The sequence below is a fragment of the Rhinatrema bivittatum genome, chromosome 5 (assembly GCF_901001135.1).
Source record: "Rhinatrema bivittatum chromosome 5, aRhiBiv1.1, whole genome shotgun sequence".
NCBI lineage: Eukaryota > Metazoa > Chordata > Amphibia > Gymnophiona > Rhinatrematidae > Rhinatrema > Rhinatrema bivittatum.
This window is the reverse complement of record NC_042619.1, coordinates 345,617,203-345,641,468: the sequence shown is the minus strand read 5'-3', so window position 1 is coordinate 345,641,468 and position 24,266 is coordinate 345,617,203. Positions and strand designations below refer to the sequence as shown.

General features: G+C 41.0%; 1 protein-coding gene across 3 annotated transcripts in view; it reads right to left on the bottom strand.

The window, feature by feature from the left end:
- The window catches only part of PCCA (propionyl-CoA carboxylase subunit alpha), a 714,772-nt gene that overhangs the window by 386,565 nt on the left and 303,941 nt on the right, over positions 1 to 24,266 (bottom strand). The window lies entirely within an intron of this gene.

The following is a 24,266-nucleotide window of genomic DNA, read 5'->3' as shown; positions in this document are numbered from 1 at the left end:
CAGACTTATCCGTGTAGCGCTTAGCATGCACAATAGTAAAGCTGAACCAATGGAGTCAGCCTGCTATCAGCAAATTGCTGCTAATAGAGGTGAATGACGCTGTCCTGGGAATAACCCCATCTTTCATACTGCAGCCAGGTGTGCATGCATACGCGAGTGTCCACCCATTTCCACACTCGAGTTTTGCTTTCAATAGCCAGGAATTTAACTTGCAGAACATGAATCAGAAAGCACACCTGGCTCTAAAAATTACTGCAAAATAAAAGTCTCTGAAAGAAATAACCAAGCCAGAAACAAAGTGCATTGCATTGCTGCATCACAGGCATTAAGAAATCTTTCAAAATCTGGAGGGATTTAAATTAATAATATTCTTTACAGAAGTGACTCAGGTGAAAGAAGGTCAGGCGTATGGTTTCTATTCTGTGATATTTGACTATGAGCACAAAAATCTACATAGGTTATAAATCTCTGCAGTAAAAAGCAAAAAAAAAAAATGCACGGAGTTACTGCTATTACTGCTAATCATTTTTAAAGTGCTACTTGACATGTGCTGCTCTGCACAGACACACGTAAGAGACAGTCCCTGTCCAACAGCACTTACAGTCTAGTCAAGACAAGAATCTGTAAGAAGTGAATTTATTGTAGAGAAATGCTTAGAATTTAAAAGCGTTTCAAAAAGTGAATTTTAAAATTGAATTTCAATACAGCCAGGGACTGAGCATGACGCACCGACTCAGGAAGTCTATTCCAAGCAAGTGGCATGCAAAGTGGAAAGCACAAAGCTGGGAGCTGGAGAAGAGCACAAATAAGAATAACTTACCCGATGAAAGTTCACAAGGAAGGGAGTAAGGAAAGAGAAGATAGGTAAGGAGGAGCTGAAGAGTGAGTAAGAGAAACCTGAACTGTATGTGGAACAAAGAGCCAACATAACTTGAGAAGAGGGTCATAGTAACACTGAAGAAATATCGCTCATGCACCTGGATTTCAAATAGATTATAGTGGAGGAAGAAATTTCCGTGGGAGACCAGCAAAGAGCAAGTTGAAGTAGTGCAAGCGAGAGGCGATAAGAGAAAGGAAGGAACACATTTTAGCTATTTTACACAGGAAGAAGAGCAGTGTTTTGGATTGTATAAAGAAAGAGAAGGCAGAATCAAACATTTATTTATTTATTTTAATTTTTTCTATACCGGCAATCGTGATAACATCACATCAAGCCGGTTTACAATAAACAATGGGGTAATAACCGGAACCAAGAACAAATATGTAATATACATATTATAAATGCAGTTACAATAAACAAGGAAACATGCAACTGGGAGTAAGAAGAAGAAAAGATAGTAACTTTAACATGGTGTATAAACCTGTAGAAGGTAAAGTTTAAAAAAAAAAAAAAAAAAAATTAATTGTATAATTTACAATGAGTTGTTCAGTTCAAAAATGCAGTTTTTAATAATAAAGAAGAAATCATAAGTAATGAAGATACTGGGTGTTTATAAAGTTTAGAAGAAGATTATCAGGATGGTTATAAAAGAAAATTGTTGCTTGGAATTTGAAAATCAGAGAGAATTATTTTTAGTCTGAGTCTGGGAAGGCTTGTTTGAAAAGCCATGTTTTGAGTCTTTTTCTGAATGTCAATAAGCAGGGTTCTTGTCTAAGTTCCGTTGGTATGGAGTTCCAAAGAGTGGGTCCTGCTGTGGAGAAAGCCCTATCTCTATAAGTTATGTGGAAGGAAGTTTTGGAGGGCGGTACCTGCAGAGACTCTTTGTAGTACTCTCTTATGGGTCTGGAGGAAGTATGCTTTATGAAAGGGATTTGTAGGTTGAGAGGAGCGATTTGTTGGATGGATTTATAGATTATGGTGATTGACTTATAAAGAATTCTGAAATGGATTGGCAGCCAGTGTAAATCTTGAAGAATAAAAATGCCATCCATAGAGACAGAAAAAAGAAGAGGGGAAGAGGGTTTTGGGAGAAAAGACAAAAAGTTCTGACCTGGCCATGTTAAGTTTAAGATGTGGTGGGACATCCAAGTGGCAAGGTAAGACAATCCCGGCTGAAATCTGGGACGGAATTTCTTGTGTAAAGAGGTAGAACTGGGAGTCATCAGCATAAAAGTAGTACTGAAAGCCAAGGAGCAGATCAGAGTAATGAGGGAAGAAGTGTAGATAGAAAAGGGGGCTCAGGACAGAGCCTTGAGGCACACCAACAGATTTTAGAACTTAAGATGTGCTATAATGGGTCAGACCAAGGGTCCATCAAGCCCAAAATCCTGTTTCCAACAGTGGCCAATCCAGGTTGCACGTACTTGGCAAGTACCCAAACATTAAATAGATCCCAAGCTACAATTCCTTACTAATTAATAGCAATTTATGGATTTTTCCTCTAGGAGCTTATCCAAACCTTTTTTAAACCCAGTTACACTAACTGCCGTAAGCACAGAACAGTAGTAGAGGGAGTACCACCAAAGGCTACAGCTAAAAGGATAGAGTCCTGAAATCCAATCAAGTATAATGTCAAGGAGAAGGACTATGATCAGCGATGTTAAAAGCAGCAAATAGGTTAAGGAGGATGAGGACAGATTAAAGGCCCTTGGCCACAAAGATGTCACTGGAGTCTTCAGTGAGAGATGTCTCCGTGGAACGTAAAGGGTGAAAGCCAGATTGGAGAGGAGAAATCAAAGGCACATTCAAGCAGTTTGCTGCAAAAAGGAGAGTAACAAGAGTTGGCATGGCAAGTAGGGTCTAGTGAAAGTGTTTCGAGGAGAGGCATGTTCAGCTTGTTTGATGAAAGAAGGAGCAGTGGCACAAGATGGATTTGAGGATAACGACAGGGTGGATAGCATGGAGTCAGAGAAGCAAGGTCTGACTTTGGAGCAGAGAGAAGAAGGGCAGTTTCCTTCTTGATGATTTCCGAACAGAAGAAGTGTGGCAAGGTGCAAAGGAAGGGGAGGTAAATGAAGTGGGGGCAGTGGTGGTCTGGCGGAGAATTCACAGTGAATCCTGCCAGTCTTTCATGGAAAGTCAGCCATAGTCTGGGGAGAAAGCATATGGGGGGGGGCAGCTCGAGGAGGGAGAGGAGAAGAGCAAAAACACAGGGGGGTATTGGAAGAAAGTGTTTGTCAGATGTCCATGGTAGTCTAGCCTGGTAAGTGAAATAGCAGACCAGAAGGATGAGCGCACACAATTTAACTGAATTAAGATGGGAAGGGGACCAGCCAGCCAGAGATATTCTGTAAAGCGGGCACAGGAGTGAACTCTGGAGGTGAGCCAAGGTTAGGGTTTGGCACACTTTACAGGATGGTGGAGGGGTGCAGCAAGAATGTCTAAAGCAGAAGAGAGTAGTGTTTTACGAAAAAACGTCCTCATCAACAGAAGCAGACAAGGATGGCGAGGAGAGAGGAGAAGATGCTGGGGTAAACAGCCTGCATATTCCTGAAGGTGCAGGAGGTGATAGGACAAGACTGAAGGCTATCAGATGATGGTCAGAGAGGGGAAAAAAGGAAGAGGTGGAGAAGCTTGATTGGGCAATTGGAAACAAGGATTAGGCCAAGACAGTGGCCGTGCGAGTGAACGTGAGTAGTAGAATATAGTCTGACAGCAAATGGAAAAGCTAAGGTGAGGAAATTTTGAGGCAAAACGATCCGAGATGGTTATTAACATGCCCAAGAATAAGGGTGGAGGAAATGGTTCAAGGAAGAAGCCAGGAATCAAAGCAGCAAGGAAAGAGGAGGGGGACAAGAGATGACAGCGGGATGAAAAGACAGATGGATTGGGCCCCAAGATGAAAAGAAATGCGCTTAAGGTGGAACCTGCCTGAGGAAGAGAGTAGCATCGTGTGCTAACAGTTCTCCCAAATATTTTTCTGCCAATATGAAGGACAAATATATCCATATACTCATTAATATATGCAACAAAAGTTACAGCAGTCTACATATTTTAAAACTTTTTCGGGGGTCTCTTTCATGAGAAGTCAAACCATATACTGTGTGTCACTGGAAAGGCTCCATGACACAGCCAGTCCTTCACGCTTTTAATATATCAAATAAAGGAAAGCAACCATTAGTACAATCCCACATTTTTTCAGAAAAGTATACATTTATCTTCAAAAAAATAGCTTTATTAAAAATAAACAGATGGCATCCATAATTAGCCCTGTGCGGGTTATAAGTTTGTTTACAGTTTCAACAAGATTTTAAGACAGTTTGACTTAATTTTATGACAAATTATCACCAAAATGAGAATATAACATTTGTAGGACAAATGTGAAACTCAAATGGGAATCTCATTATTCAGTTCAAGATTATCCCATTGGGTTTCTGTGTTCATTGTATATTCCACAATAAACTCTCTCGTGTGTCACATAAACTTAACAGCATGCACGCTGTTTATCTAAGAAATCAAATGAGGATCCCCCTGCAGAATTAATGTTGTACAATTCATTTTTCATTGAAATAAAGTTGTAAATGAAAGTTATTTGGAATTACATAATTCAAATTCTAATGAAAAAGGATTTCAACCATGCATGATTCTGTTTTCCATTTTTAACTTTAGGATCAAATTTGTCTTGAAGTTGGAACACAGAAGGAATAATAAGCTTTGACTGCTTCTCAAAAAGGATTTTATTACTCAGCATTCTGGTAATTTTTCTTGGATTGGTATCAACTTCATGAGGACAATGCTTCATTGTGCTTTTTCAACCTTTTGATCAAAACAGGGCTGCATATCTCTGAAGCATTATTATTTCTGTTGTTTGGTTCATGGAATTTATTTAATCCTATTCACAGATGCTCCGGCGACACATCATTCAACCATCTCAGCACATTCCCATTGTGATGTCAGAAAAACAAAAATGATTGCGTTTAGAAAAGTATTGCAAGTAACTTTTTCATTTCTGTTAAAAAAAGTTGAAACAAACCTTGCAATAAAAATCCAAAAATGTGCTTTACAACCATATTCTACAAAGGTCAGAAAAAGCACACATGCATAAGAAAGTAGCCTCAACCTCCTTTTCTATGTGCATTCTCCTCCTCCACTCTTCATCCATTCTCTTTCCTTCTTCCCAGTACTCTCTTCTCCCTTCCTATTAAGTATTCTCTCTCTCCTCCTTTTTCCTTCAGACGTTCTTCCCCCGCCCCATCCATTGTCTCCTGACGGTTTCTCCACTTTCTCTCCTGCTTCCAGGCATTTTTTCTCCATCTTCTTCCCTTCTGCAGGAACATACTCTCTCTATCCATCCACTTCCCCTCCCAACCTCCAGGAACTCCCTCCCCCTCCCCACACTCCCTCACTCCAGATATTCTCTCGATGTACGTGGTAAATTCTTAAGTCATCTTAGCCATCCCACCTACCAGGACGTTTGGAAATAACATAAAACCCAATAAAAAGGCACAATACAAACCTATAGAGCAAGCGTGTCATATCACAGCACTAGCTCCCAAAATTAAACAGCTAAACTCCTACCTAAGAAAGATGGCACTTCAAATGTTATACTGGACCCTAGAATACCAACATCATTTGTACAGGAAAAACAGCATAAATCAGATTACTACAGATACTTATACAGAAACTAAATACTAGTAAACTACATCGCATCTCTCTCGTACATGCAGAACACAGACAGACACTAATCTAATGGGGACCACAAATTAGAAATATGCAAACAAAAATTGAACTGGAAACCCAAGGAAGCCAGATTACGTCTGGAGTGCAAGATCAGGTCGACATTGTTTTAAAAAATGGCATCTACGGGTCTAGAGCTAGGGGTTGCTCCAGTCCCCCACTGGACACCAATGCTCTCAATGAGGTATGAGAGGCTCAGTGCCCCCCCTCAGCCTGGATGGGGGTGGGGTAGGGTTGAGGGGGGCCAGGGATATTTAGGTATTTGGGATATTTAGGTATTTGGACCAGAGGGTGCTTGGAGATAGTTGTTTGAGAAGCTGCGGGGGCATTTTTTTTTTTTTCGATTAAGGGGAGGGGTTGGGGAAGGGACCAGGCCAACATATATTTTTTTCTTCTGGGAGGCCGGAGCCACCTCGGATGGCAGAAGGGGTCTAAGCATACTCTTCCTTTGAAAATTGCCTACGGAAAAGTTGCTCACAGTGCTATGCAGCACCTGTTTTTTCCTGCAAATACTTTTTCTGTTCGAAAATATCTGTATAATTTTCTCCTTCAACCTAACCCCACCCCAGAAATGCCTCCACTACAATGTTGGTAAAAGTAGATGCCTGATGCAACTACACATGAACTCTTACCCATAACACAGGGGAATTTTCAGACAGATAATTTACATGGATAAAACATTTTTTAACCCAATGAAATCCCTTCTTAAATTGTCCTCAGGTATAATGAAGAGGGATAGAGAATAAAATAGACATAATTAGGCTCTTGGGTATGCCAGTGTGAATGTTTGTCTTTTTATCCTTCTGAAGATAGCCATGGAAGGCATCTATTAGATATCAGGTGATGTTATTCCAAAACAAGGATTTGCAAAGAAAAAAAGACTCAAAACAAGAGGAAGTCTGATTAGCTACAATACCCTATCAAGAGTGACAAAATCTGATGGCTCTACATAACGCAATAATGAGCAACCTAGCGCATGAAGGGTAAAGGAACATAAAAACACAGAGGTCCTTATTTAAAAGATATTTAGACGGATAACACAAGTTATCCATCTTAATGGCAAAACCGGTATATTAAAAGACTTATTCCCCTAAATTCTAGGAGAATAAGTCTAGGAGAATGCTAAAATTTAGGCACATAAGTTGGGGTGTTCTGGGGTGGGCAGGAGATGTTTCGGGGAAGAGTAGAGTAAGCCACATAATTTATGCAGCTAACTCTAATCATGCCACTGACCCGTGCTAAAGTTAGCCGCATAAAACATATGCATCTAACTTTAAGATAGCCAGGTATATTCAGCAGCACGACCACATCATAAATATACCCCTGCTACCTTCCTGGATAGGTTTATCGGGCTAATTAGCCAAGCCATTCAGTGGCTAAATATTGCCCCCCACAAGGAACAGGACAACATGAATAGAAGCAAGGGTGTGAGGAAAGAATGAGCAAGGAGAGAGGAAAAGGAGCATAAAGATTGGCACAGGAACGTTTTCTAACAAACCTGTATCATAGCATACATTGGAGTTTCAAGATTAGGCTCAGACTGTTGTGTTTGCTTCTACATTAATTTGGAGTACAACTGATATTTTTATGGGCTTCAGAACAAGATGTTTGCTTACTGTGGACTGGGTTCTCTCTAGACACTAGGATGAACTAGCTATGGCATGTGGATAACGCCATCTGAATGCACAGAACGGAACCTCCTCTCTTAGCTCATACATCTCCTGCTCTATCGAGCATGCACAGAGCTCCTGCATGGGCGCTACCTTGTGAGTTGATTGTAGAGTTTAGCTTTAGCTCAGTAGTTAACTCTCAAGGGAGGTGAGCAGGTATTAGGCCTTGCTAAATCATCCTGTCTATGGAGAACCCATAGACAGTAGGATGAATTAAATTCTCCACTGACAAGCAGAGCTGAATTAGCCATGACATGTGGGGCATCCCAAGCTAAGGATTACAAAGTACTGAAAAAGTCACCTAGACCCATGGAGAGCAGATTACTAGGTGAACAGGCTTGCAAACTGCTTGCCCAAAGGTACTGTAATTTAAGAGAAATGGGATACGAATGTGTGTAGTGATGACCAAATTGCAGCTTTTCAAATGTGTCAATAGGCATGGCTGAGGGATGAGCCACAGAGATAGCTGTGGCTTGATAAGCCTCAACAGAATCTGTGATCTGGAGGTCTGCCAGAGTAGAGCAATGTACAATTCAGTCTTCTAGCCAGGTGGACAAAGTGCGCTGGGCAACTGCTATGCCCAGTCTGATATGCCTGAGTTTTCTTCAGATAATAAGCCAAGGCCCTCTTGCATTCAAATAAACATAGGGCCTTCCCTCCCTTATGTGCATGTGGCAACATGATGGCTTGATTCAGATGAAAACCCGAAACCCCTCTTGGCAGAAGCTTTGGGTGAGTGGGAAGCACCATTCTGCTGTAATATAAACTGCATATACAATGAGAAATACCTGAAGTTCACACACTCTTCAAGCCAACTTAATTGCAGCTATGAATATTACTTTCCATGTAAAATTTCAAGGCTCTATTGAACAGGTCTTTCTGTGGAACTGACAGCATGTCTCTGAGCGCCTCAAGTATCCTATCCAACACCATGGTCATGAGCATTTCCAGTTTTACTAGATAAATGGCCCATGACCAAGTGCCTCCTTGCTTGTTGATGAAGAAATTTCTACTTGATTGCCGGTTTGAAATAGAATTCTCTTTCCCTGAAGGAAATGTGAAAAAGCTCTTAATATATGTTTGATTGCTTGAAACTTGATCTGAAACAGCCATTCTTGACGACAACCAGGTTTCTTGAGTTTGGAAAGGACCTTGTATGCATCTGTTGCCAGTATTACATAAGGAAAGTGGACCCTTATCTGTAGTGTGGTTGACGCAGCCTAGGGAGCAAACCCCCTATGCCCACACAGACAACTGGTGGATGTAACATATGATGGAACTGGTCAGAAGCTTCATTTGTACAAACCCCTTTCCCTGCAAGTTGAGCCCATGGATTCTAGGAGCTGACAGGCGAAAATCCCAAAGGGCAAGGAGAGAGAGAGTGAGTCAGGGGCCAAGCAAGGTCTGGGCGAGCAGAGGTCAGAGAAGACACCAGAGACACTTAAGTACTGGGAACAGGCAGCAGATGAGGTCAGGTCCAGGCAGTGGCAGGAGGTAAACAAGAGTAGTCAAGGGCCAGGCAAAGGTCAGTGGCAAGATGTCAGTCTGAGGCAAGGGCAGGGGGAAGGCAGGAAGGACTGGACAAGGCAAGGCAGGCTGGAGAGGAAAGTCAAGGCAAGCTGAATGAGACAAGGCAGGGCAGGATGGAGAAGCAAAACAAGGCAGGCTTGGATGAGAAGCAGCATGACAGGCTGGACAAGACAAGGCAAAAGATGAGTCATCCACACAAATGCAGGCAACATGTACTGCAGAGCAGGAGACCTGGGAGTGCAGCTGGGATTTAAATCCACAGCCGGCTCTGACATCACCTCCCGGCACCTCAGGCACTTTCCTGCCGTGGGGCCTTTAGGTTCAGGCGCACTCCATGTGCGCATGCCTGAGGGAACCAGTGGGAGAAGCACGGCAGCGGTGGCTCTCAGTGGTAAGTGTTGGCTTTCCTGCAACCAGCCAAACTTAAAAGTACCCCCCCCTCTTAAGGTCCTTCCCCAAGCTTCTAGGCTTCAGTTTTTGGGAGAAGACTGATAGAAATCTTTCACCCAACTGAGGAACCTGAAAATTAGCTGCAGACTCCCAAGAATTTTCCTCTTGTCCAAAGTTTTCCCAGGAGATCAAGTATTCCGCTTGTTTCCACTGTCTCCTGGAGTCTATATTCTCTTGCATTTCAAATTCTGTGTCTCCCCGATATTTCTGTGGGTTTTGGGGGTCATCGTAACAGCCAGGAGAGAATTAAAGGTTTTAGCAGTGAGATATGAAACACGTTGGGTATTCTCGGTATATACTCTCCACTCGTATATCTTTCATATGCATTCATAATTTGGTCATCTTAACAGAGTATCTCTCACCTTTATTTATCTTACCTTGAATCAGAAATGACGGATATTCAGGTTGCAAACTCGCGAGAATTTAAATCTCAGTAGGGGAACAACTTTGTAGGTGGATGTGATTTTATAGGGAGGAGATTGGGAGAGTATATATTTGTTAAACTACCTGGTTTGCTGTCGTGGGGATAGAAGCTAAAATCACAACCAAAAAAACCCATATCGAATCATACATTGGCAAGATCCTCATCCTCTTCCAATGTATACTTCAAACCTTGCTTAATTATTTTTTTAGGTTTTTAGGAACTCCAATTTAATTAAAATGACTCCTGGTACATTCATAACTAAGTGATGATCTCAGCCACATAGCGATTCTTATCTTTGGATCTGTAAAGAGAGCATCATGCAAAATCCCCTTATTGTAATTACAAAGAAAAATACGTGCAAATTTATTGGAAATATGGTCACAGCCAAAAGGGGATTGATTTAGCACAAGCCTGAAACTTGTATGTTTTGAGCTGATTGTAATGATGGATTATAAAAGTGATTGAAAGTTTTGAGAGAGAGACGCTATCATTGGATACAATAATATAGTCACACAGTACAGAAATATGCTAATCCATTGACTTCCTGACCCCTTGCCATATTTGGTATTGGAAAGGATGAATTCCTTGCAGCAGAATTGACTACAGAGATGCAATGTTTCTTTTCTATCCCCCTGATTAACATGTAGACAGAAGATGATGGACTTGATAGGTTTCTATTCAACCTGATCTCAATCTTGTGAGATCTGAAACAGCATGACCAGCATGGGATTTCAGGCATTCATGTGGCTCGGACTCACTGAGACCCAATTGTGCCTGACCAGAAGAGAACATCTTTTCTGGGGAAATTTCGCAAGATTGAGATCAGCGCAGAAATTCGGACATTACACAGTTCAGAGTTGTTGAGAGCTGTATGGTGCCCGGCTGGAACAGAACAGCTGTTCCAGGAGCACACAACAGCAGCTGCACAGGGGGTAGGGGCATTTCGGGCAGGAAAATCTTGAGTACTACAGCATAAATTTCTAGGCACCATGGCGACCTGGTGCCTGGGATTTGCCAAGCCCTGGGTTAGGGTAAAAAGCAGCCTTTTTTTTTTTTTTTGTAATTACAATAAGGGGATTTTGCATGATGCTCTCTTTACAGATCCAAAGATAAGAATCGCTATGTGGCTCAGATCATCACTTAGTTATGAATGTACCAGGAGTCATTTTAACTAAACTGGATTTCCTAAAAAATAATTAAGCAAGGTTTGAAGTATACATTGGAAGAGGTTGAGGATCTTGCCAATGTATGATTCTATATGGGTTTTTTTTTGTTGTGATTTTAGCTTCTATCTCCATGACAGTAAACCAGGTAGTTTAACAAATATATACTCTCCCAATCTCCTCCCTATAAAATCACATCCACCTACAAAGTTGTTCCCCTACTGAGATTTAAATTCTCGCGAGTTTGCAACCTGAATATCCAGTCATTTCTGATTCAAGGTAAGATAAATAAAGGTGAGAGATATTCTCAGTTAAGATGACCAAATTATGAATGCATATGAAAGATATACGAGTGGAGAGTAGCAAGGGTTGAGGCTTTGACGACTGGTGCTATGGGTCACAAATTTCAGAGATGTGCACATTCCATTCAATTTGGGGTCTACTTTACCTGTGAATTGATTTAATGTTAGACATTAGTACTTCCTCTGACAAATTGTTCCATTTCACCCTTCTGAGTAAAAAAATCTTGTCCTTTCAAGGCGATGAGTCTTTTCTACGATACTGTATCAAATTGTGATTTTGAGAGAATTACCAGTTGTAGAACAGCTTGCATTAGGTTTCTTTGTAGAAATGTACAAATAATTTCCTTGTTCCTTGCCATTTATCGGTCCATTGTTGCCCCCAAATCTCCATGTTCCTCACTTAGTAAATTTAAGCGATAGCTCTTTAATATTTCATAAATATCAGAAATCACTTTTCTTAGTGCATCTCTTGCACAGAAAAAAATATTTACATTAAATTAATTTCCCTATACAGTCTCCTTTACTGTTTGCCAAATACATAGCTTAAATGTACATGTTTCATCATTACTGCAATAGTGGATATTAAGATTCACTGAAATTTTCAATTTTATCAATTTTAAGTAAGTTTAAAACATACTTTACATCTCATATATAGCAATTTTTCACTTGGATTCAAAGAGAGTAAATATCCTATCTGCCATAGAATGGGAGCGAGTTCTGCAGAGTGTTTTCTGCACAGTGTATATTACTGAAAATTACAAATGATGACATAGTGATATAGAGCCTAACTAAAATGTTAGTTCTATGGGATTATTTATAAAGAGATTGATTTTCAGCCTCCGAGCAGAATAAAATTATCTAGCTAACTTAGCTAGTACATTCAGCAGTGCTGAATATACCCTGTCATCTAAAAGTCAGCCAGATTAATTTCTACAGCTAACTTTAGGACTGTTCTCCGGAAGTCCTACATTACTTGGATAATACTGAAAATTGGTGTTATCCAGCTAAGTTACTGCCTGATTCACTAAGGCATTTCTCCCATTCTGGGTCTATAGGAAAATGCCTTGCTGAATCACGCCCTTAGCTGGATAACACTGCTCCAATCCAAAATGCCTCTGGACCACCTCAACATAGCCCAGATACATTTTTAGCTGGCTGATAACTTATTTGGCTATGTTGGGACAGTCAAGCTGGCAGAAATTTTAAATCCTGCAGTTTATCGAACTAAGACTGGAAACTGGACAAAAGAGCTTTAAATATTGACCTGAACCTTCGTTAAGCGGCTGTCCTGTGATTCCTTTTTGTATCTGGGAGTAACCGTGTTAAGATGACAGTCAACTATATCACTCATAGTGGTATCTGATTGGTTAATACAGTGCATTCCTGTCATTTGGGATATCAAAGCTACAATAAAACAAACAGATCCAGTGTCAAAGACTTGCTTTATGATTAGCTACAGTATATCTCAGAAAACATTTATTCAGTTCCACAGGATGCAGAGCTTTATTATTGCACCTTGAGAAGCAAAAAAAGATTTCAGAATTTCACATATTAGAGAGTAATAAGGGACATCAGATCATCTTAGCTACCATAGTAACAGTATTGGCAAAGATGAAACTCCAACAGAACGACATGAACTATTAATGTTCATCCAGGGACGCACAAGAGAACTGGTGCGTATTGCACTTTATCTCAAACGCAAATCTCAATTGTTAAAATTTTGATATGTAGTGCACAGAACTTTCGTTAACAAGTTTTGTTGAAACAATCTTTCAAGTCCATTTTTCCCAAGATTATTCTTCCAATTTGCTCTCATATGGAAAAGATCCGTCTATGACAATTTAAGAAACAAAGCATTTTAGGAGCTAGGTGCTAGCTGCATTGAAACGATTGTACGATCTCAAAGCCTATTTTTTCATGAAGTCTGGGCTTTTCAGTTCTAAAAATTCTGTCCCGGAAAACCTCTGAACACACAAACAGAAAATGTCTGCTGATTAGGCACCAGCCCATGTGGCCAGGCAGAAAACCCAAGTCCAGGCCTCCGAATGGCAGCCTCCCAGGCTGGCAGAAAAAAGGAACCAGTATTTCAATCGAGGAGTAATTAGCTGTACTGGCACTGTTGCCTTGGCTCTCAAAATCCCCCAATATGTCACTCCGTCTCCATTGTCCCTAAATGTGCTCATAACAGCTAGGCACACTAAGTGCAATGCAACGGGAATTAAATCAGGCAGGCTAGACGGGCCTTATTTTCACTATCTGCCATCATATTCTGTGTTTCTACGAGATGCCATCAGTGCGGATCAATTTCCACATGTGTAAGCTAAGAGTGCTCCATGACAGCTTGTAAGTCAGTCCTAAACCAATACCTGCCTGTTTTTGTCTTGGCACCTAGAATGACTTCAAGAAAGAAAACTCCGAGTGATAAATTAAGTGTGGCTTTGAGGAATGTGTCAAGCTCAATATTTGCATGAATGTTGTCAATCATATACGGTGTGAACTGAAGTAGAAAAATGACTAAACAGAACAGAAAAAGATCTATCAGGAAGAAAATCATGTCAAGAAGCATCTTTCAGCAAGATAAGTTTGCATTAAAAAAAAAAAAAAAAAAAGACAGGTCATAGCATTAAAAACTCAGGCTACGAAGTGAAATATTATGAAGAAGTCTCAGCATCTGTTACAACCGTGAAGGGTTATAAGCGACAGTTTAAAATTTTAGTTCACTGCAGGGTGCACACCCACTGAACAAATGTTTCCACGATGTCTAGCTCTAAGAGTCTGGGGAGAGGGCATAGAGGCGACAGAAAAAAAAAATGGGTGCAAATGATTTTTCCAGTAGTGCAGTTAGATTTGGAAGACAAGCGTGCTTCAAAAAGCATCATGATGGGGAATAAAAGACACAGACACTGAAGGCCAAAAAAATAAAAAAAAATTTCTAGTGTTTTTACAACTGAAGCATATGAAAGCATATGACAGCACTGGCTAGAGGCAACCATATGGTGTTGTACTCACAGGACCTGCTGGCAAGTTGTGACAACCAAAGTATATAAACGGATTATGTAATAATTACCAGTGCGGAATACAGCACTTGATTTTTAAACACATGGTACTCTACTAACATGAAAACTCAATGGACAGAATTATAAAAACAGGTCAGATTAAAAGGTGCTCAACTTTTATTCTAAACAAGACACATGCCGCTGGTTTATTTGTATTTTGACGTTTATGAGTAATGAAGACGTCAATTTTCAGCTTTCCAGTAGTGCATACAGACCTGTGTGTTCTTTGTATCTGTGGGTTAGCAAGCCAATTTTTCAAAGATAAACTCCCTGCAATTAAATCTACAGCTCCAGCACTAAACTTTCAAAAGGTACAGCCACAAAGATCAAGTCTGTACAACACGCATGGACACTGTTTAAAAATACCATCTTAGAAGCACAGTCCAGATGTATTCCACACATTAAGAAAAGTGGAAGGAAGGCCAAATGACTGCCAGCTTAGTTAAAAGGCGATTTTAGCAAAAAAAAAAAAAAAAAATGACCTACAGAAATATGAAGAAGAATCCATCTTAAGAAAATAGAAGAAAGTATAAGCATTGGCAATTTAATTGTAAATCAATCCAAAATCATGATTATGTGGTGATTCATTAGTTAAATGTAAAACATTGATTAAAAAAAAAAAAAAAAAAGACTAAGAGAGACTTTGAAAAGAAGCTGACCGTAGAGGCAAAAACTCATAATTCAAACTTTTTAAAATATATCTGAAGAAGGAAGCCTGTGAGGGAGTTGGTTGGACCGTTGAATAACTGAAGGGTTAAAGGACATTTAGGGAAGATAAGACCATCGCGGAAAGATTAAACAAATTCTTTGCTTTGGTGATTACAAATGAAGATGCCAGGGAGATACCCATTCCAGAGACTATTTTCAAGGGTGATGATTCTGATGAACTGAACTAAGTTGCAGTGAACTTGGAAGATGTGGTAGGCCAGATTGACAAACTGAAGAGTAACAAATCACCTGGACCAGATGGTATACACCCCAGGGTTTTCAAAGAACTCAAAAATAAAATTTCAAATCTATTACTACTAATCTGTAACCTATCATTAACATCGTGCATTGTACCCGAAGACTGGAAGGTGACCAATGTAGCCCCAATATTTAAAAAGGGCACCATGGGAAAAGAGGATTTATATTCAGGCAACAACCAACAAGGACTGAATTACATAGTCTGGGTAAACAAATAATTATGGATGTAGCTTGCTTGTTATGGCAGTTACTACCCTGAATCAATTAAGCCTGATACTTCACTTGGAATACATATCTAGCGCAACTCACTGCTTCAACGGCAGGGGGGAATAAAGAAAAGAGGAATTATATTCAGACAACAACTAACAAGGACTGAATGGTACAGGCTTGTCCTAGGAGAAATTCCTACAGCAGCTGAATGTAACTCACGTAGAGTTACCAATGAAACAGCATGTACTAAATAAATAGATGTAATTACTGAAAAAAATTAGAGTAAAAAAATATCTTGCTCTTCTGTCAGGATTTTGCTACCAAACCTGAAATGTAAATACTTTAAATGCCACTACATGGCTCTCTGCTTCAAATGTTTTAAATGCATTGCTGACAAACTTTATTGCTATTATTGTTATTTTTCAAGTAAATCATTAGTATTCTCCTCTATGCTGTTGTAGAGTTTTACTTAGTGTTTCTTAAATAAAACTTAGCTATAAAGTGCACTTTAAAATTACATAGTAAAATGTGATTGCTGCTATTTAAACCGATACACACAGTATTGTAAAGCAGCAAATGACTGTTTTAATGTATTGTAAACTGCTTTATGTGAATTGTGTATTCAAAAAATTATGCAACAAATAAACAGAATACAGAAAAGTCATTTACAAACTATTTATCACAGAGGGGATGATGACAAATTGATCCATAACAAAACTCACATGATTCAATGGCCCAATCACAAAATCAAGGGGCATAATATACTGACTGGCTATCCAGAATAAGCCTCAAAGTATAATCAATATCCCACTCCAAAAAGTTCAAAATACCATTCAGACTATGTCCATGGGTTTAAGGCAATAAATATCTCCTGAAAACCAAAAGATTTTGCAATTTGATACTTATCATCCACAGTCCTTTAAGACTAACATTCCTGCAGATCAATTCTTGCACCTACGAAGGCTATGTACGTTGACGGAGGAATTATAAAAAAGGAAATCCAAAGATATTAACAAGATTTTTTCAAAAAAGGATATCCATATTTTATTTATTTAAAGTCTTTTCTATACCATCGCTAAGTTATATACCAGGGGTCGGGAACCTTTTTGGCTGAGAGAGCCATGAACGCCACATATTTTAAAATGTAATTCCGTGAGAGCCATACTAACTACAACCCCCCACCCTCCTGACTCCCCCAAGACCTACCAAATTAATTTACTACAACCCCCTACTCTCCTGACTCCCCCAAGACCTACCAAATTAATTTACTACAACCCCCTACTCTCCTGACGCCCCCAAGACCTGCCAAATTAATTTACTACAACCCCCCATCTTCCTAAAACCCCCCCCCCCCCAAGACCTGCCAAAAGTCCCTGGTGATCCAGCGGGGGTCCGGGAGCGATCTCCTGGACTTGGGCTGTCGGCTGCCAGAAGTCAAAATGGTGCCGACGGCCCTTTGCCCTCACTATGTCACTGCGGTGGACCAATGGCGGCTGTAGCCCCTGTGACATAGTAAGGGCAAAGGGCCATTGGCGCCATTTGACTACTGGCAGCTGACAGCCCAAGTCCAGGAGATCACTCCCAGACTGCTCCTGGACCCCCACTGGACCACCAAGGACTTTTGGCAGGTCTTGGGGGGGGGGAGGGTCAACAGGGTGGGATTTGTCTGCGAGCCAGAAGCAGCCATCAAAAGAGCCATATCTGGCTCCCGAGCCATAGGTTCCTGACCCCTGTTATATACCATTGCAACGGTTTACATGTAGGCACATAAGTGAGTTTGGAGTAAGCGTACTTTAGTACATTGTAACAGGTGCCATTAAGTTTTGGTTACATTAAATCATAAAAATACGTACAAATGTTTAGTGATGTAGGTGCTGGCCAGGTGTACCTAGAAGGTACTTTACAGGTCAAAAAAATCACATTTACTGGGTTATCTTATTACATTCATTGTGTACTCAATGTTAAAATATTGTAATGCACATTTATGAGAAAAGTGCTGTGTGCCGGTGCTCTTCTGTTTATTCCAGCGTATTTTCTATTCTCCGGTCTCTTTATATTCATGTGTAAGATGATCTGTTGAAAGAGCACTTTTTTGTTAATGCAGAGTAACCGGGGCAATTGTGGGTTACTGATTGCACTTTTCATTAGCTGATGTTGGATAACCAATCATTATAGAGAAGATAACTTATCCAGCTAAATATAGTTATCCGGGATATTCAGTGGGATGAACATACCGCTACTATCCCTGTTCAGAGTTATCAGTCTCTCTAACTTTTTTAAACTTAACCAGCTATCGTTTGAATATCGTCAATTAGGTTTAAAAATGCGATGGTTCTTATATGTGGGATGCCACAAGAATGAGCTGCCTAACGTCTGGAGAAGTAAATCCAGGCTTACAGTGAAAGCTGGGTCTCCTTCCACCTATGCTGACCATCTTCCCCTTGGGTTGAGTCCTCAAGTGCTGGTGGCCTGTGTGGCATGCGGAACAGGGGTAAGTCCTTGATATCAACAAGCTTGGAAAGCACACCAGGAATCCAGGAAGGAGAACGGGCAGAATGCTAAAGGTAGAATCTGGAGACGAAGAATTCTTCTGACTACAGGAATGGAGCCAGAGTACAAGGACTGGAAGGTAGGAACAAGCTCTGGCAACTGACTGACGAGACTGCCTCAGTATAAATAAAGAATAAAAGGTCTGAGGGATCCGCTCCTCCCCTGACATCATCGCTCACAAAACTGATCCGTTAAAAGCGCCAAGCCAGTAGGCGCCGCTGAGGGGGAGAGCTGGCCACTATCTGGAAAACACCTGATTACATCTGAGGTAAAAAAGACAAAAAAAATTGAAAAAAGAAAAAAGCAGCGCTGAAACTGGGAAGAGATGATGAATTTGAAAAGAATAAAAGGTCTGAGGGACCCGCCCCTCCCCGACATCATCGCTCACGGAACTGATCCGTTAAAAGCGCCAAGCCAGCAGGCGCCGCGTGCCGCGCGCCGAAGGGGCACAACAAAGGGGCATTCCCCTTTGTGCACCCCTTCGTGCATCCCCTAGTTTTAAATATTCCCCTTGTTAACAATGTCTTCTTTATAATTGTTTTACATTTCTGACAAAGGTAATGTATGCTTTTTAGTATAATTTGTTGATTGTTCTATGTAACGCTCACAGGCGAAGTTATGTTTTATTGTAAACCGGTGTGATTTGTATTTTATACAGGAATGTCGGTATATAAAAGTTAAAATTAAATAATAAATAAGTCTATACAGGAAACAAGACGGGAACTGGGGGGAAGTAAGGGGCACAGGGCTGGGAGGCTTGGACAGATAATCAAATCAGTTCACAGTGTCACCCACAGTCTGGAGGTGAACTAGGCAAATGGATCCTTACATTAACCTCCCCTTCAGGAAAGGCCTCTGGACAGCCCTTTAAATTGCTTTGCAAGAAATTTCTTCAAAAGACAAGGTGCATGGAGGTCAAATATATCAACCCAAGATTTTCTTCAGGGCCATACTCCTTCCAATGGACAAAGTACTATACTCTGTTAAGGGACACCAGAATTTCATCAACTTCTAATTCAGGCTGGTCATCAACCAGAACAGGATCTCGAGATATTCTTTGCCTATTGAAAGGAGCTGGCATGGCCAGCTTCATCGAGGAGACATGAAATGAGGATATCTTAAGTATAGGGTTGATTTTTTCAGTAATGGCATATGGCCCTATATACTTGCACAGGGAAACTTCAGATGTAGATTCTTTGTAGACAGCCAGAACTTAATGCGTACTCAAAACTGCTGGGTCAGTTTTTTCCAGGTTTTCTGTAAGTATTCCACCACCAAGTGCAGGAATTTCAGTAGCATGAGCAGTAGGAAGTAGACAAACAGGATATTGGCTGTAAACTGTGGAGAATGAAGAACCCCCCCTGTAGATGCACTAACATGATTGTTGTGAACAATCTGGCCCAAACATTCTGATGAGCATAGACGAAAAGGAACTGTTTAAGATCTTGGGAGAAAACTGCAAATTGATACCCAAATCTTTTCAAAAGGTCCTACAGAATCTGGCAATGAATTGGGGACCATAATCCAATACAAAAGAGGTTGGGATTCAATGTATGTGTACCACCTCCCTAATGAAGATGGTGGCTAGCTGAGAGGCAGAAGACAGAGACGGGAATGAAATGCGCCATTTGGGAAAAACGGCCCGCTTCCACTAAGATGGCAGTACTGTCAGACGAAATTGGAAGGCCCGTGATGAAGTCTATGGTTAGGCAATTCCATGGTATAGAAAGAATAGTGATAAAGTGCAATTCACCTCAAGGTTTAGCATGAGGGAGTTTGGTTTTAGCACATACCAGACAGGCCAAGACATAATGCTTACAATCACTGCACAGGGAAAGCCACCCCAAAACCCTGGATATCAGTTCAAAGGTTTTCTTATTTATTTATTTATTTTGTTTGCTTTTATATACCGACATTCGTTGGGGTACATCACATCGGTTCACATCGGTACATCACATCGGTACATCACATCGGTCATCACCAACTCAAGGAAAGCTGATCACATTACCCCAATACTCAAAGAACTCCACTGGCTCCCCATCGCATCCCGAATTCTCTTCAAAATTCTAACCATAGTGCACAAGTCCATCCACTCGCACAATTCCAATTGGTTGGATGAACCCTTTCGTCCTATACGCACTGAACGACCCACTCGCACTGTCAACAAAGGCACCCTCTCCATTCCCCCTTTGAAAAAAGCCCACCTCTCCTCTACTAGGGGACCGTGCACTATCCATTGCAAGGCCCTAAACAAATGGAACACCCTCCCTACCACTCTCAGGCTAGAGCCATGTTACGCCAAGTTCAGAAAAAAACTTAAAACATGGCTCTTCCGACAAGCCTACCCCTGATTAAGTACACCGACTTCTGCAAGTATCTTGCCTACGCCTTGTATATTCCTGTAAATAGTCCGTGTGCAGTTTTTATTTATTGCTTTAATTCCTCCACCTCCTGCTCTTTGTATACTCCTCCTTGTTCGCCCTCCCTGTTCATTGTAATTTCTACCTTTAAAGTTACATTGTAAACCGGTATGATGTATGCATACTAATACCGGTATATAAAAGTTTTTAAATAAATAAATAAATAAATAAATAAATAACTGGATAATGGCATGACGGAAGTCGTACCATTTTACAATTGTACATTAAAAACATGCGTAGGAAACAGTTTAACAGAGAAACACAGGTTAACAGTTTAACAGTGAAACGTATTGGAACACAGGGACAGGATTTGTACATGTTAACAATTGAGGAGAACTTTATACATGGTGGGTTTTTTATTTATTTATTTATTTTATGTCTTACTTGTTATATACGGAGAGGCTTTCTTGTGGGGTAGGGGAGGACAGAGGAGAGGGTGGGAGGGGAGGAGGAGCTAGGTTGCTTAATCTTAATCCCTGGATGTCCAGAGAATTTGGAATCATATCTCCATTTGAAAATATCTGGGTGGCAAGTGTCTGGAATGCCTGATGAGAACCCCTACAGGAGGGTCCTGAATCAAACATCCCAAATTAATTTTCTCCCAACAGATTACTCTGTGTTTGTGATGATCCTAGAGGCTGATGTAATGGGGCTTTTATCACAAGGAACAGGAGTCTCTTGAGAGGAAAACTGTTGTGACAAATCATTGGCCTTAACATTCTTCAAGCTAGGACAATAGTAGATAAACTATAAGTGAAGAACATGGCTCACTGGGTGTAAGGGACAGGGGATATGTAAGCCCTTAGTGCTATGGCATAGTTGATGCAGCCTCGAGGGCGAGCCCCTAAAGTCTACACCAGCAGCCCTGTAGTGGGATAGTTTGGAGCTTCACCTTTACTAACCGCCTCCTCCGCAGTTTGAGCCCTTGGATTCTGGAAGGACTTAGGCGGGTCCCTAGAGCAGAGATGGTAGTTAAGAGTCCAGAGACAGAGAAGACAGCAGGCTTACAGAAGTCAGAAAAGGGCCAAGGTCGGGGCAGTCAGCTAGCAAGAATAGTCGGGTCCGAGCAAGTGGCCAGGTCCAGGCAGCAGGCAATCATAGTCGGGTCCAGGCAGGAGATCAGGTTGGGGAGGCAGGCAATTGTGACCAGGTCCAAGCAAGAGGTAAAGATCCAGAGTGAAAGACAGAGTGAATGTGGACATACAGAAGATACTAAAGAGTACAACAAGGAAGACAAGCTGGACGGACTGGGCTGAAAGACAAGGCAAGGCTGGACGAGGTTGGACTGGAAGACAAGGCAAGACTGAAGAGAAGTAGGAACCAGGAACGCAGAAGAAGCAACACGCACTGCTCAGGAATGCAGGAGATCTGTTGCTGAGGTGAGGAAGGGAAGTCCAGGAGGCTCTTAAATAGGGCTGAAGCGCTGTCATCATCGATGGATGCCGCGGGCCCTTTAACCAGCATGGAGTCCGGGGCACGCATGCCTAGAGAGGATCATGGGAGTGGCAGAGATGGCAGCATCCTGTTCCGCTTGAGGAGAGCCTGGTATCGGCATTGGGGAGGAGTCCAGCGGCTCACAGGGCCTTCCCGCGAGCCACGAATCTTAACACTGGGCTTGCTGGGGATTTTTATGATCTGTAATCGGAAAACTGGCTCCTTCCAGCAGCGTCTCCACTCTTCCGGGCCCACTAAATGGCAAGGTGCTCTTGATTTCCCATATCATAGCTACATTTACATTATTTAAAATCTATTGATCACTTAGCACTAAAAGGTTTAAGCAATGTACAAGATAGAACGTTCAAAATCCAAAAATGCTGCAGAAAACAGAATGACTAAACAAATACTTAACATATAAACCATACTTGCTTAAATCCAGTTGAAATTAGAAGTACTTATAACAAAAAAAGAACCTGCATCTCTTAAAAGGAAGACTTTGTGACAATAATCAAAAACCAGGAAAGGTAGGCACATGTGTAGAGCAAAGAATCCAGATCAGGTCTTTGAGGCCAGGCTGCACCTGCACCAGCCTCAGCGGCATCTACTTCTAAGTCAAAAGGCTTTGCTGGAGCAGGGTGATGCAGGAAGTTGCTTCACTTCTTTGGAAGGCTGCTGAGCTTGGAGATTTCAATGAATTCTTTCAAATGCCCTTACATGTATGGGCTGTATGTGGAGCTAATAACTTGGAAATGTTAGAATGAAACACCAATAATAGCAAAATCCAAAAAACATTGGAGAGCACTGAGACCCAAATGGTATCAGCCAATTAAGGACTGTTATCTTATCTGGGCCTGAAATTATATACCCCAAGAAGTGATCCTGATTCTGTTCAAACACAGACTTTTCAAACTTTGCAAAAAGCTGCTGCTGGAGAAGATGAAAAAGGACCTTTGCAACAATAACCGGTTGCCGGTATATAAAATTAAATAAATAAATAAATAAAAAATAAAAGCTACCTATGGGTTGCCAGATGTGAGGAAAAGATCAAGATATCTTCAAGGTAGACAATTACATACTAAGAAAGGAGGTCTTGAAAAACATTGACAGCTTGGAATACAGCAAGAGCATTACAAGGTACAAAAAGCAGGACTGTGTGTTTAAGAACATAAGAAAATGCCATACTGGGTCAGACCAAGGGTCCATCAAGCCCAGCATCCTGTTTCCAACAGTGGCCAATCCAGGCCATAAGAACCTGGCAAGTACCCAAAAACTAAGTCTATTCCATGTAACCATTGCTAATGGCAGTGGCTATTCTCTAGGTGAACTTAATATCAGGTAATGGACTTCTCCTCCAAGAACTTATCCAATCCTTTTTTAAACACAGCTATACTAACTGCACTAACCACATCCTCTGGCAACAAATTCCAGAGTTTAATTGTGCGTTGAGTGAAAAAGAACTTTCTCCGATTAGTTTTAAATGAGCCCCATACTAACTTCATGGAGTGCCCCCTAGTCTTTCTACTATCCGAAAGAGTAAATAACCGATTCACATCTACCCGTTCTAGACCTCTCATGATTTTAAACACCTCTATCATATCCCCCCTCAGTCGTCTCTTCTCCAAGCTGAAAAGTCCTAAAGTCTTTAGTCTTTCCTCATAGGGGAGTTGTTCCAGTCCCCTTATCATTTTGGTAGCCCTTCTCTGTACCTTCTCCATCGCAATTATATCTTTTTTGAGATGCGGCGACCCAGAATTGTACACAGTATTCAAGGTGCAGTCTCACCATGGAGCGATACAGAGGCATTATGACATTTTCCATTTTATTCATCATTCCTTTTCTAATAATTCCCAACATTCTGTTTGCTTTTTTGACTGCCGCAGCACACTGCACCGACGATTTCAATGTGTATCCACTATGACACCTAGATCTCTTTCTTGGGTTGTAGCACCTAATATGGAACCCAACATTGTGTAATTATAGCATGGGTTATTTTTCCCTATATGCATCACCTTGCACTTATCCACATTAAATTTCATCTGCCATTTGGATGCCCAATTTTCCAGTCTCACAAGGTCTTCCTGCAATTTATCACAATCTGCTTGTGATTTAAACTACTCTGAACAATTTTGTGTCATCTGCAAATTTGATTATCTCACTCGTCGTATTTCTTTCCAGATCATTTATAAATATATTGAACAGTAAGGGTCCCAATACAGATCCCTGAGGTCACTCCACTGTCCACTCCCTTCCACTGAGAAAATTGCCCATTCAATCCTACTCTCTGTTTCCTGTCTTTTAGCCAGTTGCAATCCACGAAAGGACATCGCCACCTATCCTATGACTTTTGTTACTTTTCCTAGAAGCCTCTCATGAGGAACTTTGTCAAACGCCTTCTGAAAATCCAAGTATACTCTATCTAACCGGTTCACCTTTATCCACATGTTTATTAACTCCTTCAAAAAGTGAAGCAG